The 21,715-nt window shown below is 42.4% G+C and overlaps 2 long non-coding RNA genes across 2 annotated transcripts in view; one reads left to right on the top strand and one right to left on the bottom strand.

Moving 5' to 3' along the window:
- Window positions 1-21,715, bottom strand: part of LOC134932413 (uncharacterized) — a 58,508-nt gene that overhangs the window by 11,757 nt on the left and 25,036 nt on the right. Inside the window, exon 2 of the long non-coding RNA XR_010179352.1 lies at window positions 12,227-12,375. This is a non-coding gene — a long non-coding RNA (uncharacterized LOC134932413). The remainder of the gene's footprint in view (window positions 1-12,226; window positions 12,376-21,715) is intronic.
- LOC134932415 (uncharacterized) lies at window positions 938-20,026 on the top strand. Its single transcript, XR_010179353.1, has 3 exons — window positions 938-1,025; window positions 19,749-19,824; window positions 19,963-20,026. It is a non-coding gene; the product is annotated as an uncharacterized LOC134932415 (long non-coding RNA).

The following is a 21,715-nucleotide window of genomic DNA, read 5'->3' as shown; positions in this document are numbered from 1 at the left end:
TTAGCCGCTCTTATTTCCTTTTTGCAATTTTTGTTACATTCCTTATAGTGCTGAAATGACTCTGCTTCCCCGTCAGATTTGTATTTTTTAAATGCTCGCCTTTTCTTGCCCATAAGTTCCTTAATCTTTTTGTTAAGCCACATCGGTTTATGATTTTTATTCCCTTTTTTGCTACTCATAGGAATATATTTGAGTGTATTTTTAGCTAGCAGGAATTTTAGTACCTCCCATTTCTCCGTAGTATTTTTTCCTAAAAACAAACCTTCCCATTCAATATCCCTGAAAAATACCCTCATCTTTTCAAAATTTGCTTAAAGTTTAAAGTCCTAGTTGAGCCAGTATAGGGCTGTTTGTAGAAACTGATATTGAATGTGACCATATTGTGGTCGCTGTTTCCTATGGGTTCCCCTACTATAATACCCGATACCAAATCCTGATTGTTTGTTAATACCAGGTCTAAGATTGTGTTTGTCCTATCTGCCTATGCTACACCCATTGAGATACTGCATGGCATATGTATCAAAGCTTGGAGAGAGAGAAAAAAAATTACCAACCAATCGACTCCTGACATTTTTGAAACACAGCCTGTAAACTGACAGTTAGGAGCTGATTGGTTGGTATGTTATCTCTGTCTACTTTCTCTTTCCAAGCTTTAAAACATAAGCCACTATGTCCCCTTAGAACACCGGTAATCATGAGTGTCCTTGGAATTCGGTACTACTGGTGGCTATACAGTACCTACATAGTAATATTTATATTACTTATCTTCTGTTTATTGTCTGTCTGCAAAGTTAATTTTGTCTAGCAGGACTTTCATTCTATTGTTTCTGCCACAGACCATTTATCAATATTTATAGATGAAGACTACACACATCTATAAACACAAATTACCAGCACTCTCCATTGCTGTCACTGTATAGTAATTAAATGGAAGGAGGATTTATTGTTTTCTGCTAAAGAGTTTTTTTTTCTCCATACAGTAGAAACGTATGGGTCACCCAAAATAGAGACAACAGGCTGGGAAGGTACTGTATGAACATTTACTACTTTAAGTCTATATTCTATAATCAGATCATTGGAGCAGTACTTATCCAACAGAAACACATACAGGGGTGGATTAAGAGAGGCGTGGGTCTGTGTGCAGCCTCTATGCGGGCCTCCCCTCTCTCGCCAGAACATGCGTAGAGCAGCCTCTTATGGGTTGGGTACGGGATCCCGACAATCAGGTAGGCGATGGTCAAAATACCGACAGCTGCATCCTGACAGTCAGAATCCTGACACATTTTGGTAAGCACCGTAACCCTTACCCTCCCCCTAAGCCTAACCCACCCCTCCAATGTCTTGGGATTCTGACAGTTGGAATTTTGCGGTCGATATTGTGACCATCTACATCCCGACCATGATACATAAACTGATCTCACACATTAAGGGCTCCACCTAGGTTTTTTGTTCCTAGCATGGTAGCAAAAGTATAGCCTAGCAAAAGTATAGGATATGATCTCCTGTACGTGCGCTAGTCTTTCTGCCAAACTGCCACAGCAACAAATGTCTCTGAAAATGTGCCTGTTCCACCCCATTATGTCATATCTTGCTCCATACCTCCCAATTTTACCTTCATGGGAGTCGGGACTATCGCGCGACCCGAAAAGGGGGCATGGCTTTGGCCATGAGGGGTGTGGCCGTGGCCTCACTAAATCGAGCATTTTCCAGCCTTTTGGGGGCATGCCCAGCGCTCCCCAAGCAGCTGGGCAGCCCCCAGCTTTGCAGAGCAGAGCAGTGGGTAATCAAAGGCTCCCCTAACTGCCCCCACCCCCACACACGGGACTCCCCGCTCCCCCACCCACGGGATACTGCTCCCCGCGGGAGTGACAGCGGGACAGTGTCCGAATAGCAGGACTGTCCCACTGGAATCGGGACTGTTGGGAGGAATGTCTTGCTCCACAAAATTTTATATAATTTCTACCCTGTTTCACAAATCACAAATGAACACGTACAGTTGTTTGCTATGAACACCTCTACTCAGTCCACCCAACACCACTGACTGTGCAAACTTCTACCAATTTGCCTAAGACACAATTTAATCTAAGTGCAGTGAGGGCTAAAAGCTGTTTTTGAACGATGGTGCAGCCATTTTGCGATTTGTAAGTTATCTCCCTCTTAATAAATTCTAGTTTGTCACGACTTCTGGAAATAGTCCCATAGTCAGGCGCTTACCTACTCTGGTGAGACGCCAGCATGCTCTGGTGGTCAGTGGTCACGTAGCTCTTACCGCTAAGATGATCTCTGCGGTAGACTCTGTGGAAGCCACTGCTATCGAACCACGAGGCCGGTTGTGAGATCCGGGGTACAGGCCTGGCGATCTACATGGCGACGTTTATGCTGGGACAGCAGCATAGACAGCGCAATCTTGTTCAGCATCATGTGATGTCATTTTGACCAATCCTGCTCAGTCTGTCAATCAGCCGATTGCTCCAGCCAATCCGAGCATGGCCAAGATTGCGAGTTCCATAAATCACACAGCTCTGTGTATGAGCGTTGTAGCTGTGTTCCCCTGCTGTACCAGTCTATTCCTGAGGACGTAGCCAGTGACCCCGACTCTTCCTGTGCTAAACTTGGTGACAGCATTAATCCAGTGTATATTCCTGACCATCGTTGCAAGTCCAATATTCCTGGCCATCAGTGCAAGTCCGACATTTCTGACCACTGGTTCAAGTCCGACACTCCTGACCATCAGAGCAAGTCTGATATTCCTGACCCTCGGTGCAAGACTGATATTCCACACCATCTGCGCAAGTCCGATACTCCAGATTCCTGATCATCGGTGCAAGTCTGATACCCCTACCCACCAGTACTAGTGCAACTCTCCAGACCATCGGAGTCATCCAACATTAGAGCTCTAGTCTAGTCTAGTCTGTTGTCTACTTTAGCCTAGTACCAGCCCCAAGTCTTCAGTCATTGGAAACAAGTCCGATATCCCTCGGTCATCGGTCACTAGACCTATTCCCATTCTCACTTTCTAGTGCTAGCACAGGTGACTCAGACAGGAGACCACGATCGGCCCATCAGGTGCAGTCGAGCCCAAATTTCTACGCGGGAATCCCTGGTGAAGACCACCGGCAGGGTATGAGTCCACGCTTATGCTCTGGGTCTTCGCCAACTACCTCTTGCTAGTTTTCATACACGTATTAATGTACCTTCTCTGTAGTTCCACCCGCCACTATCACCTGAATGCGAAGAAGCTATATAAAACCCTCCAGTTTTACATATTCTTCCAACCCAACTCCGTCCAGTTCTGAGTCAGAGTTGGATACACAAATATCCCAAATCCTGACATAGTTATTATTAGATATGAGCGGGTTCGATTCTCAGAGAACCGAACCCTACCGGACTTCACGTCACGAGCTCGGATCCGAGTCAGGCTCGGGTTTTCGTGTCTGACTCGGAAACCAGAACGAGGCAAAACGTCATCATCCCGCTGTCGGATTCTCGCTGGATTTGGATTCCATATAAGGAGCCACATGTCGTGGCCATTTTCACTACAGTCTCGGAGAGTCTAGTGAGAGGACGTGTCTCCGTCCTCAGTGTCTGTGTGGGCGGGAAAGTGGGGTGGCGATTCTAGTACTGTCTTGTGCTGCTCAGTCCAGTGTAGTCAGTGTCTTATGCTGCATCAGTTCAGCCAGTCACAGTGTTGGTGTCCTCTGCTGCTATATGTCCTCAGTGCTGCTGTATAAATCCCTTGCAGTTTTGCTGTGTTGTCTTGCATCAGACCAGGGGTAGTGTCTCTCTTGTGCAGCATCAGTTCAGTGACCAGTCACAGTGGTGGTGTCCTCTGCTGCCATATATCCAGTGATACTGGCGTATAATTCCTGTGATATTGCCATATAATTACAGTGATATTGCCATATAATTCCCGTGATACTGGCTTATAATTACAGTGATATTGCCGTATAATTCTCGAGATACTGGCATATAATTCCTGTGATATTGGCGTATAATTACATTGATATTGCCATATAATTACCGTAATACGGGCATATAATTACAGTAATATTGCCGTATAATTCTCGGGATACTAGCGTATAATTCCTGTGATATTGCCGTATAATTCTCGAGATACTGGCATATAATTCCTGTGATATTGCCGTATAATTACATTGATATTGCCATATAATTACCGTAATACAGGCATATAATTGTAGTAATATTGCCGTATAATTCTCGGGATACTAGCGTATAATTCCTGTGATATTGCCGTATAATTCTCGAGATACTGGCATATAATTCCTGTGATATTGCCGTATAATTACATTGATATTGCCATATAATTACCGTAATACGGGCATATAATTACAGTAATATTGCCGTATAATTCTCGGGATACTAGCGTATAATTCCTGTGATACTGCCGTATAATTACAGTGATATTGCCATATAATTCCTGTGATATTGCCGTATAATTACAGTGATATTGCCATATAATTCCTGTGATACTGGCGTATAATTACAGTGATATTGCCATATAATTCCCGTGATACTGGCGTATAATTACAGTGATATTGCCATATAATTCTCGGGATACTGGCGTATAATTCCTGTGATATTGCCATATAATTACAGTGACCTTGCCATATAATTCCCGTGATACTGGCTTAAAATTACAGTGATATTGCCGTATAATTCCTGTGATATTGCCGTATAATTCCTGTGATACTGGCGTATAATTCCTGTGATCCTGCCGTATAATTACAGTGGTACTGGCGTATAAGTCCAGTCCAGTGATACTGGCGTATATGTCCAGTGATACTGCCATATATGTCCATTGATATTGCCGTATATGTCCAACTGTACTGCCATATAAATCCAGTGATCCTGCCGTATAATTACAGTGATCCTGCCGTATATATCCATGTGTTCCTGCCGTATAATTACAGTGGTACTGGCGTATAATTCCAGTACAGTGATACTGCCGTATATGTCCAGTGATACTGCGATATATGTCCATTGATACTGCCGTATATGTCCAGCGGTACTGCCGTATAACTCCAGTGATCCTGCTGTATAATTCCAGTGATCCTGTTGTATAATTACACTGGTACTCGCGTATGAGTCCAGTCCAGTGATACTGCCGTATATATATATATATATATATATATATATATATATATATTTGAAACAACAAAATTCAATTTCTGCGCTGCATGTCCGTGTTTTCCAGAGTCTCTTAGAAATTAAATTATTCCAGTGCCGCTCAATCCAGCTCCCAGCCAGGGAGCAAGGGGTATTGGTGCTAGAAACAAATCAGGAGAGCGCACCGGTAAATGTAAAATAATTCACTTTATATAGAAAAAAGTAATATCCACATACATTGCAGTTTAAGCTTCCAAGCTCCGTGAAATTCACACGATCAGCAGGTATATGCTCAATCGAGCTGGAACTGTCTCGTCGGCTCTGGACCCGGCGGCTGACGTCACAACGTCCTCAGCAGTTAGCCACGCCCAACGCGTTTCGACCAATCACAGTCTTCGTCAGGGGATGTGGTTAATGTGCATAGGCAAGATGTTATATACCCATTCCGATTCAAAACAGCTGTTGCTCAATCATTATGCTATTTAGTCACACATTCACATTTAGTGATCGTATGAAGTTATAATAGAGAAAGATGAAAATTTTCTCTCCAAAAGCAGAATATACATGCAGGTTTTTCAGTGAGAATTGTCTATCCCATTTATTGCACATCCTTTAGTTTATAATTCATTATACTACAAGTATCTAGAAACATTAATTACCACATGCAGGTCTCCCACAATCAAGCTATTTGCTAGTAACAGCAGTTAATCCCAGCTGTTCATTCAAGCGGCAGAAAATGGGATTGACACCTCTCACTTCACAAACTTAAAAACTATCTATACCAGTACTAATTCATTTTAATAGTATATACAATTTAAACCGTTAAAAACATATGCACGAAACATAATTTTAAAAATATGACCATAATTATTATATTCATTACAGAGGCTTATATGTAACATTTTACTGCAATCGATATTTTAATACTCAGCACTGCGATTTTTCATTAATTTTTTTCCCAGTTAGTGGAGGTTTTAAGAGCATCGATCAACTTTCAACTGGAATCTAGCATCACTAGCTAAGGAGGAATTTATGTGCTTTAATATATAATGTGTCAGCCACAAATCCCCTCATAGATCCATTCGCCGGGACTCCACCACTGCCACGTCTGGATCTTCAGAAGGGGTCTGACTTACACATTAACAGTGTAGGAAAGGTACTATATCACAGCCCTCATTCAGACCAAAGGGTACAAATGTATTCAATGTATAAATCCAATAGGTTTCTCTCTGACTAAGTTTTTTCAACAAATCCCCACCCCTCTCATCCAAACACACTTTCTCTATTGCCTTAAAAGAGAAACCATTTATACTGGATTTAGTGCATTCTGCAAAGTGACGTGGAACACTATGATTATCTACTTTATGTAGTATATTACGTGTATGTTCTAATATACGTAGTTTCAACGTGCGCTTGGTCTTTCCAATATAGCGCTTCCCACATTTACACTCCAGCATGTAGATCACATGAGTGCTCAAGCAGCTTAATTTGCCCTTGATTTTCCAGGCTTTATTATTACATGAATTGGAGAATTGTTTGTTGTCTCTGTTTACAAATTGACACATTTTGCATTTGTTGCAGGGAAAAAAGCCTTCTAATCTATTTCCACTTATATCATTAACAACTTTCTTCAAATTGCTGGGAGCTAAACGGTCCTTCAGGGAACATGATTTTTTATATATGATCCTAGGATGTTGTGTAATCACATCCTTAAGTAAAGGGTCAAGGCATAAAATGCCCCAATGTTTATTTAAGTTTTTCTCCATCTCCCCCCCACCTTTACTAAACCTGGTCACAAACGGTACTCCAAGCCTATCATTAAACTCGTTATCTTAGAAACTGGCCCAAACAAAGAAAGGATTGGAATAAAGATGTTAAATCAAATTATCAATACAAAACACAATATACAAACAGGAGGTATTATAAGGGTAATGATAGAGAAGAATATAGGATCCCTTTGACAAATAGATTTGAAACATTAACTACACCAGACTACAGAAAACAGAATACACATTTTTTTCAGAAAGATCGGAATTGGAGGGAACGGAGAAACTTATACAACAGGGAATCGAACCCCAGCCCAATAAATGGGACAAAAAGAAAGAAAGACGAACAAAAAGAGGAAAGAGAGGAGGAAAGAGGGGTAAAAATGAGGAAACAGAACTCCCATTAAAAACAGATGTTTTCAATCTATCAAATCATGTGTTAAGTAAAGACGAAATTTCTCTGTTGTCAAAGGGTTTATCCTTTGCCCCTAACACTGCTCCAAAAGGTTTCGAACTATTTATAGATATAAACAAGTTCACTAGAAACCTCACTCTGAAACGTCATTTTGCTAAAAATAAAAAAATTACTGAAACAGGAGAGACTGTAAAGATCTCTAATGCCTTTAAAAAGAGATCTAATTTCTATCCAGTAGAATCAAGGGGAAATTTTATTGACACATTTTCTAATTTAGTTAAAAAGGATTTGGATAAAATGTGTAGTAATGAATTTAGATTTAAAGACAATTTAAATAAAGGAGAGAGAGTAGCTCTAAAAAGTTTGGAGAATGACCCCCTACTTGTCATTAAAATGGCAGATAAGGGGGGGGGGTATAGTTTTATTAAATAGAATGGATTATCTGATGGAGTGTGAGAGACTCCTGAGTGATAATAAAACATATAAAAAATTAACAGAAGATCCCACTGAACGAATTGTTGAAGAAATCAGATTACTTCTGGATAGGGGTGTAAAAAATGGCAGTATAAATATGGATGAACTTGGTTTTATGTTTAATCCACATCCTCGGGTTCCTTTATTTTATAGTCTACCTAAAATCCATAAGCGACTGGACAAACCCCCCGGTCGCCCGATAATCTCGGGAATTGGATCCGCTTCGTCAAACATGTCTGAATTTATTGATGCGCATATAAAGGATTATGTTTTAGGTTTAACGTCTTATGTCAAGGATTCCACACAGGTCCTTAAAGAAATTGGTGACTTAGAGTGGAAAAGTGAGTATAATTGGGTAACGATTGATGTCGAAGCCCTTTATACGAGTATTCCACATGATGGGGGAATTAGTGCTGTAAAAATGTTTCTGGATGAAGATGTGAAATTGAGTGGTAATAAGAAAGAGTTTATTTTGGATTGTATTAATTATATACTTAAGAACAACTACTTTAATTTTCAGGGAACATTTTTTAATCAGGAGTGCGGCGTAGCAATGGGGACGCCGTACGCTCCGAGTCTAGCAAACTTGTATATGGGGAAATGGGAAAGGGAGTTTATATTTAATAACAATCCATTTCTGAAATATATACACAAATATAAGCGCTTTATAGATGATATCATTGTAGTATGGTCGGGAGGCATAGATCTGTTGGATCAATTTATGGCTGAATTGAATAATAATGAATATAACCTACACTTTACTTATAAGTATAATAGTGACACTATAGAATTTTTAGATCTGGTATTGGACAGTAGAAAATCAAGTGAGGGAACAGAGATTGGTACCTATACGTATATTAAAGATGTAGATCGCAACAGTTATATACACTTTCAAAGTTGCCATTATAAAAAATGGATAGAGAATATTCCCTATTCGCAGTTCGTTCGATTGAAACGTAACTGTTCTGAACAAGAGAAATTTAAAGAACAGGTTCAGATCTATAGTGAAAGGTTTAGAGAAAAAAAGTACCCAGATAAGCTTATACAGAAATGCTATGAGAAAGCTTCAAATAGAGATAGACAAGAACTTCTAGTATATAAAGATAGAACAAAAGATAACGAGTTTAATAATAGGCTTGGAGTACCGTTTGTGACCAGGTTTAGTAAAGGTGGAGGGGAGATTAAGAAAATCTTAAATAAACATTGGGGCATTTTATGCCTTGACCCTTTACTTAAGGATGTGATTACACAACATCCTAGGATCATATATAAAAAATCATGTTCCCTGAAGGACCGTTTAGCTCCCAGCAATTTGAAGAAAGTTGTTAATGATATAAGTGGAAATAGATTAGAAGGCTTTTTTCCCTGCAACAAATGCAAAATGTGTCAATTTGTAAACAGAGACATCAAACAATTCTCCAATTCATGTAATAATAAATCCTGGAAAATCAAGGGCAAATTAAGCTGCTTGAGCACTCATGTGATCTACATGCTGGAGTGTAAATGTGGGAAGCGCTATATTGGAAAGACCAAGCGCACGTTGAAACTACGTATATTAGAACATACACGTAATATACTACATAAAGTAGATAATCATAGTGTTCCACGTCACTTTGCAGAATGCACTAAATCCAGTCTAAATGGTTTCTCTTTTAAGGCAATAGAGAAAGTGTGTTTGGATGAGAGGGGTGGGGATTTGTTGAAAAAACTTAGTCAGAGAGAAACCTATTGGATTTATACATTGAATACATTTGTACCCTTTGGTCTGAATGAGGGCTGTGATATAGTACCTTTCCTACACTGTTAATGTGTAAGTCAGACCCCTTCTGAAGATCCAGACGTGGCAGTGGTGGAGTCCCGGCGAATGGATCTATGAGGGGATTTGTGGCTGACACATTATATATTAAAGCACATAAATTCCTCCTTAGCTAGTGATGCTAGATTCCAGTTGAAAGTTGATCGATGCTCCTAAAACCCCCACTAACTGGGAAAAAAATTAATGAAAAATCGCAGTGCTGAGTATTAAAATATCGCTTGCAGTAAAATGTTACATATAAGCCTCTGTAATGAATATAATAATTATGGTCATATTTTTAAAATTATGTTTCGTGCATATGTTTTTAACGGTTTAAATTGTATATACTATTAAAATGAATTAGTACTGGTATAGATAGTTTTTAAGTTTGTGAAGTGAGAGGTGTCAATCCCATTTTCTGCCGCTTGAATGAACAGCTGGGATTAACTGCTGTTACTAGCAAATAGCTTGATTGTGGGAGACCTGCATGTGGTAATTAATGTTTCTAGATACTTGTAGTATAATGAATTATAAACTAAAGGATGTGCAATAAATGGGATAGACAATTCTCACTGAAAAACCTGCATGTATATTCTGCTTTTGGAGAGAAAATTTTCATCTTTCTCTATTATAACTTCATACGATCACTAAATGTGAATGTGTGACTAAATAGCATAATGATTGAGCAACAGCTGTTTTGAATCGGAATGGGTATATAACATCTTGCCTATGCACATTAACCACATCCCCTGACGAAGACTGTGATTGGTCGAAACGCGTTGGGCGTGGCTAACTGCTGAGGACGTTGTGACGTCAGCCGCCGGGTCCAGAGCCGATTGAGCATATACCTGCTGATCGTGTGAATTTCACGGAGCTTGGAAGCTTAAACTGCAATGTATTGTGGATATTACTTTTTTCTATATAAAGTGAATTATTTTACATTTACCGGTGCGCTCTCCTGATTTGTTTCTAGCATATATATATATATATATATATATATATATATATATATATATATACATATACATATACATATACATACACACTGCTCAAAAAAATAAAGGGAACACTAAAATAACACATCCTAGATCTGAATGAATGAAATATTCTTATTAAATACTTTGTTCTTTACAAAGTTGAATGTGCTGACAACAAAATCACACAAAAATTATCAATGGAAATCAAATTTATTAACCCATGGAGGTCTGGATTTGGAGTCACCCTCAAAATTAAAGTGGAAAAACACACTACAGGCTGATCCAACTTCGATGTAATGTCTTTAAAACAAGTCAAAATGAGGCTCAGTAGTGTGTGTGGCCTCCACGTGCCTGTATGACCTCCCTACAACGCCTGGGCATGCTCCTGATGAGGTGGCGGATGGTCTCCTAAGGGATCTCCTCCCAGACCTGGACTAAAGCATCCGCCAACTCCTGGACAGTCTGTGGTGCAACGTTGCTGGATGGTACAAGACATGATGTCCCAGATGTGCTCAATTGGATTCAGGTCTGGGGAACGGGCGGGCCAGTCCATAGCATCAATGCCTTCGTCTTGCAGGAACTGCTGACACACTCCAGCCACATGAGGTCTAGCATTGTCTTGCAAGCAGAACGTTCTCCTTGGCGTCTCCAGACTCTGTCACGTCTGTCACATGTGCTCAGTGAGAACCTGCTTTCATCTGTGAAGAGCACAGGGCGCCAGTGGCGAATTTTCCAATCTTGGTGTTCTCTGGCAAATGCCAAACGTCCTGCACGGTGTTGGGCTGTAAGCACAACCCCCACCTGTGGACGTCGGACCCTCATACCACCCTCATGGAGTCTGTTTCTGATCGTTTGAGTAGACACATGCACATTTGTGGCTTGCTGGAGGTCATTTTGCAGGGCTCTGGCAGTGCTCCTCCTGTTCCTCCTTGCACAAAGGCGGAGGTAGCAGTCCTGCTGCTGGGTTGTTGCCCTCCTACGGCCTCCTCCACGTCTCCTGATGTACTGGCCTGTCTCCTGGTAGCGCCTCCATGCTCTGGACACTACGCTGACAGACACAGCAAACCTTCTTGCCACAGCTCGCATTGATGTGCCATCCTGGATGAACTGCACTACCTGAGCCACTTGTGTGGGTTGTAAGTAGGTCATACAGGCACGTGGAGGCCACACACACTACTGAGCCTCATTTTGACTTGTTTTAAGGACATTACATCAAAGTTGGATCAGCCTGTAGTGTGTTTTTCCACTTTAATTTTGAGGGTGACTCCAAATCTAGACCTCCATGGGTTAATAAATTTGATTTCCATTGATAATTTTTGTGTGATTTTGTTGTCAGCACATTCAACTATGTAAAGAACTTAGTATTTAATAAGAATATTTCATTCATTCAGATCTAGGACGTGTTATTTTAGTGTTCCCTTTATTTTTTTGAGCAGTGTATATATATATATATATATATATATATAGTCCACACGGACCGGCACTCCCACCTTCTTCTGTATACAGGCTCCGGTGCCCTCCAAGGGCAATCCACAAATAGCAAAAAAAGAGGCGGCACTCGGAGACTTTAAGGTGCAGATAAATTGTATTCCACAAAAAGAAGACTAACGTTTCGGGGTCACAATACCCCTTTGTCAAAGTGAACAAAGTGTATATAAAAACAGTGACGTACCTTAAATACATGAGAATCCCGCTCAGTGTTCAGACGCCGTCCCGGCCGCGCTGGCTGCTGCTTAACTTCCGGTCTCCCTTAGATGACGTCATCGGTATCGCGTCTGGTTACCTTGGTAACCGTAGACTCCAGGCGGCCGGGCTGCGGCGCTGTATAAGTGAGAAAGAGTGTTGTTAAGTACAGTACCCTGCTACCATAATAGAAACAGAAATAGGTTGGTAAAGCCACTACTGAGACATCAGGCAGAGATGTAATGATATGATTATTGTCTTTTAGAACGCATACTAAGTGTTAATAAAGATCGCACAAGCGCTCCCACTGCCTATAGATCAAGATTCATGGGAACACTGGGGCCCCACATGGCTATATAGATAAATAATTTATGAAATAAAACTTCTATATAATTCCCCCTAATATATTAAATCGGGGTTCTGACTGAAGTGTCAATAATAGATCAAGATACACATATTCCCTAGAAAGGGACAGGGGTGAAATATTGAGGTAGGAAAAGAAAGGGTTAAAAAGAAAAAAGGGGTCTGTATTTGAAAATATTCAGACTCAATTTCTCATTAAGACCATAGGGACTGGTGGTCCCGAGTTCAAAAATCCATATTGGATTCAGGTCTGGGGAACGGGCGGGCCAGTCCATAGCATCAATGCCTTCGTCTTGCAGGAACTGCTGACACACTCCAGCCACATGAGGTCTAACATTTTCTTGCATTAGGAGGAACCCAGGGCCAACCGCACCAGCATATGGTCTCACAAGGGGTCTGAGGATCTCATCTCGGTACCTAATGGCAGTCAGGCTACCTCTGGCGAGCACATGGAGGGCTGTGCGGCCCCCCAAAGAAATGCCACCCCACACCATTACTGACCCACTGCCAAACCGGTCATGCTAGAGGATGTTGCAGGCAGCAGAACGTTTCTCCTTGGCGTCTCCAGACTCTGTCACATCTGTCACATGTGCTCAGTGAGAACCTGCTTTCATCTGTGAAGAGCACAGGGCGCCAGTGGCAAATTTGCCAATCTTGGTGTTCTCTGGCAAATGCCAAACGTCCTGCACGGTGTTGCGCTGTAAGCACAACCCCCACCTGCGGACGTCGGACCCTCATACCACCCACATGGAGTCTGTTTCTGATCCTTTGAGTAGACACATGCACATTTGTGGCTTGCTGGAGGTCATTTTGCAGGGCTCTGGCAGTGCTCCTCCTGTTCCTCATTGCACAAAGGCGGAGGTAGCGGTCCTGCTGCTGGGTTGTTGCCCTCCTACGGCCTCCTCCACATCTCCTGATGTACTGGCCCGTCTCCTGGTAGCGCCTCCATGCTCTGGACACTACGCTGACAGACACAGCAAACCTTCTTGCCACAGCTCGCATTGATGTGCCATCCTGGATGAACTGCACTGCCTGAGCCACTTGTGTGGGTTGTAGACTCCGTCTCATGCTACCACTAGAGTGAAAGCACCACCAGCTTTCAAAAGTGACCAAAACATCAGCCAGAAAGCATTGGAGCTGAGAAGTGGTCTGTGGTCACCACCTGCAGAACAACTCCTTTATTGGGGTGTCTTGCTAATTGCCTATGATTCCCACCTGTTGTCTATTCCATTTGCACAACAGCATGTGAAATTGATTGCCAATCAGTGTTGCTTCCTAAGTGGACAATTTGATTTCACAGAAATGTGATTGACTTGGAGTTACATTGTGTTGTTTAAGTGTTCCCTTTATTTTTTTGAGCAGTGTATATACTAGAGATGAGCGGGTTCGGTTTCTTTGAATCCGAACCCGCACGAACTTCACTTTTTTTTCCACGGGTCCGAGCGACTCGGATCTTCCCGCCTTGCTCGGTTAACCCGAGCGCGCCCGAACGTCATCATGACGCTGTCGGATTCTCGCGAGGCTCGGATTCTATCGCGAGACTCGGATTCTATATAAGGAGCCGCGCGTCGCCGCCATTTTCACTCGTGCATTGAGATTGATAGGGAGAGGACGTGTCTGGCGTCCTCTCCATTAGAATAGAGATAGATAGATTAGATAGAGAGAGATTGTGCAGAGTCGCAGACAGAGTTAGTTTACCACAGTCAGTGACCAGTGCAGTTGCTAGTTAACTTTTATTTAATATAATATATCCGTTCACTTCTCTCTGCTATATCCGTTCTCTGCCTGAAAAAAAAAACGATACACAGCACAGTCAGTCACACAGTGTGACTCAGTCTGTGTGCACTCAGCTCAGCCCAGTGTGCTGCACAGTCATCAATGTATAAATTAAAAGCTTATAATTAATTGTGGGGGAGACTGGGGAGCACTGCAGGTTGTTAGCAGGAGCCAGGAGTACAATTATATTAATTAACAGTGCACACTTTTGCTGCAGGAGTGGTGACCAGTGCCTGACCACCAGTATAGTATTGTTGTATACTACTAATATCTCTTTAAATATCAACCAGTCTATATTAGCAGCAGACACAGTACAGTGCGGTAGTTCACGGCTGTGGCTACCTCTGTGTCGGCACACGGCAGGCAGTCCGTCCGACCAGAATTGTATTATTTATTATTATATACCTACCACCTAACCGTGGTTTTTTTTTCATTCTTTATACCGTCATAGTGTCATCCTAATTGTTACGAGTATACTACTATCTCTTTATCAACCAGTGTACAGTGCGGTAGTTCACGGCTGTGGCTACCTCTGTGTCGGCACACGGCAGGCAGTCCGTCCGACCAGAATTGTATTATTTATTATTATATACCTACCACCTAACCGTGGTTTTTTTTTCATTCTTTATACCGTCATAGTGTCATCCTAATTGTTACGAGTATACTACTATCTCTTTATCAACCAGTGTACAGTGCGGTAGTTCACGGCTGTGGCTACCTCTGTGTCGGCAGTCGGCAGGCAGTCCGTCCATCCATAATTGTATTATTATTATAATATATACCACCTAACTGTGGTTTTTTTTTCATTCTTTATACCGTCGTCATAGTGTCATACTAGTTGTTACGAGTATACTACTATCTCTTTATCAACCAGTGTACAGTGCGGTAGTTCACGGCTGTGGCTACCTCTGTGTCGGCACACGGCAGGCAGTCCGTCCGACCAGAATTGTATTATTTATTATTATATACCTACCACCTAACCGTGGTTTTTTTTTCATTCTTTATACCGTCATAGTGTCATCCTAATTGTTACGAGTATACTACTATCTCTTTATCAACCAGTGTACAGTGCGGTAGTTCACGGCTGTGGCTACCTCTGTGTCGGCAGTCGGCAGGCAGTCCGTCCATCCATAATTGTATTATTATTATAATATATACCACCTAACCGTGGTTTTTTTTTCATTCTTTATACCGTCGTCATAGTGTCATACTAGTTGTTACGAGTATACTACTATCTCTTTATCAACCAGTGTACAGTGCGGTAGTTCACGGCTGTGGCTACCTCTGTGTCGGCACTCGGCAGCCCGTCCATAATTGTATATACCACCTAACCGTGGTTTTTTTTTCTTTCCTTATACATACATACTAGTTACGAGTATACTATCTCTTTATCAACCAGTCTATATATTAGCAGCAGACACAGTACAGTGCGGTAGTTCACGGCTGTGGCTACCTCTGTGTCGGCACTCGGCAGCCCGTCCATAATTGTATACTAGTATCCAATCCATCCATCTCCATTGTTTACCTGAGGTGCCTTTTAGTTGTGCCTATTAAAATATGGAGAACAAAAATGTTGAGGTTCCAAAATTAGGGAAAGATCAAGATCCACTTCCACCTCGTGCTGAAGCTGCTGCCACTAGTCATGGCCGAGACGATGAAATGCCAGCAACGTCGTCTGCCAAGGCCGATGCCCAATGTCATAGTACAGAGCATGTCAAATCCAAAACACCAAATATCAGTAAAAAGCCTCTTTTTTTCTTTGCGTCATGTGCTGTTTGGGGAGGGTTTTTTGGAAGGGACATCCTGCGTGACACTGCAGTGCCACTCCTAGATGGGCCCGGTGTTTGTGTCGGCCACTAGGGTCGCTAATCTTACTCACACAGCTACCTCATTGCGCCTCTTTTTTTCTTTGCGTCATGTGCTGTTTGGGGAGGGTTTTTTGGAAGGGCCATCCTGCGTGACACTGCAGTGCCACTCCTAGATGGGCCCGGTGTTTGTGTCGGCCACTAGGGTCGCTAATCTTACTCACACAGCTACCTCATTGCGCCTCTTTTTTTCTTTGCGTCATGTGCTGTTTGGGGAGGGTTTTTTGGAAGGGACATCCTGCGTGACACTGCAGTGCCACTCCTAGATGGGCCCGGTGTTTGTGTCGGCCACTAGGGTCGCTAATCTTACTCACACAGCTACCTCATTGCGCCTCTTTTTTTCTTTGCGTCATGTGCTGTTTGGGGAGGGTTTTTTGGAAGGGCCATCCTGCGTGACACTGCAGTGCCACTCCTAGATGGGCCCGGTGTTTGTGTCGGCCACTAGGGTCGCTAATCTTACTCACACAGCTACCTCATTGCGCCTCTTTTTTTCTTTGCGTCATGTGCTGTTTGGGGAGGGTTTTTTGGAAGGGACATCCTGCGTGACACTGCAGTGCCACTCCTAGATGGGCCCGGTGTTTGTGTCGGCCACTAGGGTCGCTTATCTTACTCACACAGCGACCTCGGTGCAAATTTTAGGACTAAAAATAATATTGTGAGGTGTGAGGTATTCAGAATAGACTGAAAATGAGTGTAAATTATGGTTTTTGAGGTTAATAATACTTTGGGATCAAAATGACCCCCAAATTCTATGATTTAAGCTGTTTTTTAGTGTTTTTGGAAAAAAACACCCGAATCCAAAACACACCCGAATCCGACAAAAAAAATTCGGTGAGGTTTTGCCAAAACGCGTTCGAACCCAAAACACGGCCGCGGAACCGAACCCAAAACCAAAACACAAAACCCGAAAAATTTCAGGCGCTCATCTCTAGTATATACCCTGTTGCAAAGCAGATTACTGAGGCCATAACAACTACGCTGGTGTTAGATGTGCGTCTGGTATCTGCCACTAGTGCAGTGGGACTGCAGTGCCAACCCTAGATGGGCCAGGTGTTTGTCCCGCACACTTGTGTTGCTTAGCTTAGTCATACAGCTACCTCATTGCCCTCTTTTACTTCTTGGCATTATGTGCTGTTTGGGTACTAGTTTTTTTTTTAAGTGCCTCATGTCTGACACTGCAATGCCACTCCTAGATGGGCCAGGTGGTTGTGTCGCTTAGCTTACTCATACAGCTACCTCATTGCACCTCTTTTACATCTTTGCATGATGTGCTGTTTGGGGTCTTTTTTTTATATCTGCCCTCCTGTCTGACACTGCAGTGCCCCTCCTAGATGGGCCAATTGTTTGTGTCGCTTAGCTTAGTCATACAGCTATCACATTGCCCTCTTTTACGTCTTGGCATGATGTGCTGTTTGAATACTATTTCTTTTTAAGTGCCCTCCTGTCTGACGCTGCAGTGCCACTCCTAGATGGGCCAATTGTTTGTGTCACTTAGCTTAGTCATACAGCTACCTCATTGCACCTCTTTTACATCTTTGCATGATGTGCTGTTTGGGGCCTTTTTTTATATCTGCCCTCCTGTCTGACACTGCAGTGTCACTCCTAGATGGGCCAATTGTTTGTGTTGCTTAGCTTAGTCATACAGCTACCTCATTGCCCTCTTTTACTTCTTGGCATGATGTGCTGTTTGGGTACTATTTTTTTTCAAGTGCCATCCTTTCTGACACTACAATGCCACTCCTAGATGGGCCAATTATTTGTGTCGCTTACCTTACTCATACAGCTACCTCATTGCACCTCTTTTACATCTTTGCATGATGTGCTGTTTGGGGCCTTTTTTTATATCTGCCCTCCTGTCTGGCACTGCAGTGCCACTCCTAGAAGGGCCAGGTGTTTGTGCCGCACACTTGTGTCGCTTAGCTTAGTCATATAGCCACCTCTGTGCAACCTTTTGGCCTAGAAACAATATTGTGAGGTGTGAGGTGTTCAGAATAGACTGGATATGAGTGGAAATTAATGTTATTGAGGTTAATAATACCATAGGATCAAAATGACCCCCAAATTCTGTGATTTTAGCTGTTTTTATGTTTTTTTCAAAAATCATCCAGATCCGAAACCAAAACCAAAACACGAAAGGGTGGTTTTGGCAAACCCAACCTAAAACCACAACACGAGCGGGGAATTAGAACCAAAACCATAACACAAAAAGTGCCCGCCGCACATCTCTAGTTATTATAGGTTTTGGCTTATCTAAGCTGTAGACACATACAGGTAACATCATTTTGAGAGCATTTTGTTATGTAAGGATCATTATTTGGAACCAGGTGCATGGTGGCAAACAGCGCAAATCTGGGCATCTTAGCTTACATTCTGATAACAATGCAAATAGAGAACATAAAGCAGATGCACACTCTATAGTACCAAGCACTGCTAATCAGTATATTTATAATGAACTGTACAATCTAACATAGAGCAAAATAGAGGTGCTTGGCATTCTGTTTGGCCAAAAAATATGGGCCCAAAAAACAGCATCCAGATTACCTCATCTGGTAGGTCCCTAACACTAAGGTTCAAGTCCAGGGTGCGGAAACCCACCAAGTCAGCAAAGGCTAGCCGCCTCAAGGCACCACAATAGTGAGAGGCTAAGGTGTTCGTGTCAATAAAAAAAGCAGCATGAGCTATGTGTTAAGGAATGTTCCATAGGTGAAATTGCTAAAAAGTGTTATTAGTAAAAAAAAGTATATAATAAAGTGCTAAATAAAATGTTACAATGTGATGCGGCACCAAGTCAGAGGCTATGGCATACCTCCCAACTTCGCCTCGTCTACCCTAAAGGGGCGTGGACTCATCAAAAGGGGGCGTGGCTTCACGTGGATGCTGCAATCACCTGCCACGCCCCCGTTTTCTCTGTGAGCTGCTGGCATGCCCCCTCTTCCTCTGTCCCCTGTGAATAGACCTAGGTTTCTAAACACGGTTCCAACCCAGATTAGACCTGGATCAGACCCAGTTTACATTGCAACTGGGACCCAGGGTATTCCCGGATCAGCCTAGTTTACACTTAACCGGCGTCTACCCTACATGTCACTTACAGACACTCCCTTGAGGCAGACCTCTGCATACACAACCAATCAGCAGTTTGTAAGAATAGTTTGGGTCGAATAACCCAGCTTGCGCTGTTTAAACTGCAGCCTTACCCAGGTCCGACACTGGTAGTTAGCTACAAGGGTGAGATTTCTGGGTCACTCCACCCGGCTTATTTTTCAAGGACCCTTTTACACTGAGCCATGACCCAGGTGGACCTAGCAATAACTTAGGTTTTTTGTGGCAGTGGAAAAGGGGTAAAAGAAAGAAGCATAAACTATATGTTAAGTAGTGTTCCATATGTGAGGGCCTCCCCCTATATAAAAAAAAAAAATGCAAGATAACCATTGTTTCACCGAATGTTATTTAGGCTACAGTTTAAAATATAGTAAATTAATTTATACACCTCTTTGTTTCTTGTTACAGCTGCATACATCACTCTTGGTGTTCTTTTCCTTGTTGTGGTGATATTTTTATCTTCATTCTATGGAAAAGGACAATGGTGCGTATTCGTGCAAAGTATATATTTTTTATGTTAATATAATATAAACTTCTTTGGTTTATTAAAAATAACCCAGTAAAGCCTACTGTCCCTGTTAATGAAACAGTATATTAAAATTTATTTTCTTTTTTTATGCAGTTTCCGTCCATCCTGTCTTCATGACTGAAAGGATCGCTGAGCTGTTATATTGCTAAGTAACAGGCAAGATATTTGCTTTTAGCACATTATGTTTTCTCTAAAATTCAGGTTATTGTACAACTCTAGATCTTACTATGAGTTGTGGGACTGATTCCAAGTGAGTAATATGCATAGTCTATGTTGCGTACATTTGCATGTCCATAAAAGTGCCCTTACCTACAGTATATGGGCCCATGCAGATTTGTGTCATTCTGACGCTTACGCCTGATTGTATCAGGATAGAGGGGACCGGGTGCGACAGGGTCGTTCTAAGGTAAGCAGAGTAAAGTAAGTACTTGCTCACATAGTTATGGGCAGATGCAGAGTGGGGTACAGACTCGGACTGTTCTGCTGGGGAGTTGGGGTATTCCCCGATGGGCCACAGTAACCATAAGCACTTCCCCCGACAGTGGGGAGGATTGACCTGTGGGTGGTAGGGCGACCACTGTGCCTCTGTGCCTCTTTTACTATCCCTGTTGTTGGCAGACAGGATGTTACAGGGTGGTCAGGGCGAGCACTGACTGTGATTAACCAGCACGGGAGATAACTAAATTGATAGCAGTGGAATTGGCACTGCAGGGAAGCAGCAGCAGCCTGCAAGTGCTGCCATCAGTAAGGGTAGAGGAGATCTGTGTGCTGACCCCCCACCGTGTGAGTGCTCCCATCCATTGACTGCAGCTCAGTGTCTGTACTCTGGGGAGCAGCGTAAGTACAGAGCGGGACACTAATGTGGAATAATGCGGGTGTCCTGCTGCCCCACCATACACCTGCTACTATATTTCTCTCCAGCACCATGGGAAAGTCCAGACATTCCCCTGCACTGATTGAACATCTGGACCTGTACCCATTCACAGTGGGGGTAAGCTCCATTAATTACATTATTCCTTATTAATAGTTGTCCCTGACTGACTTTTTTCTTTTTCTCTCATCTTCATCTCTCTCTCTCTCTCTCTCTCTCTCTCTCTGTCCTGTTTGGCAGTAAACAGGGCTTTTCTCTGCTTAGTGCCATTCTTAGAGCGGCTTTCCATGGAGAAGTTATTTACTTCTTCGGTGGCACCCCTCCTTCATAGCTGAATCGCATTGCTGTACTTTGGTATGGTGAGTGTGATTCATAAAAGGACGAACAGCAGAGCTTTCCGTTTTTCCAGTGTGTTCAGATTCACCATCTTAGGATAGCGTAGTCTGAACACTGACGAAACAGGCATGGAAATTGCTTAGTCCCCTGTCTACTGGCCGGCATCCATTCTGGCCCCTTGATAGAATATTATGAAATGTACAGTATCACAATAACAATATGCAGGTATCTTAATAAATATCAAATTAGCATCTATACAACACAGAGAGCCATCTAATGACTCCTCATCACTGCAGAGGGTTTTTCTGTGACCCCCTGCACAAAACAGAACCATCCAGTGACTCTTGCAAAATGCAGAGAACATTCATTTGACCCATGTGCAATACACATAGACTTCCAGTAACCACTACACATCCTATCCAACCTGATGGAGCTTGAGAGGTGCTGCAAAGAGGAATGGGTGAAACTGCCCAAAGATAGGTGTGCCAAGCTTGTGGCATCATATTCAAAAAGACTTGAGGCTGTAATTGCTGCCAAAGGTACTTCAACAAAGTATTGAGCAAAGGCTGTGAATAATTATGTACATGTGGTCTCTTAGTTTTTTATTTTTAATAAATTTACAAAAAATCTTAAAAAAGC

Source organism: Pseudophryne corroboree, chromosome 6, assembly GCF_028390025.1.
Source record: "Pseudophryne corroboree isolate aPseCor3 chromosome 6, aPseCor3.hap2, whole genome shotgun sequence".
Taxonomy (NCBI): domain Eukaryota; kingdom Metazoa; phylum Chordata; class Amphibia; order Anura; family Myobatrachidae; genus Pseudophryne; species Pseudophryne corroboree.
This window is presented reverse-complemented; position numbering and strand designations above follow the sequence as displayed.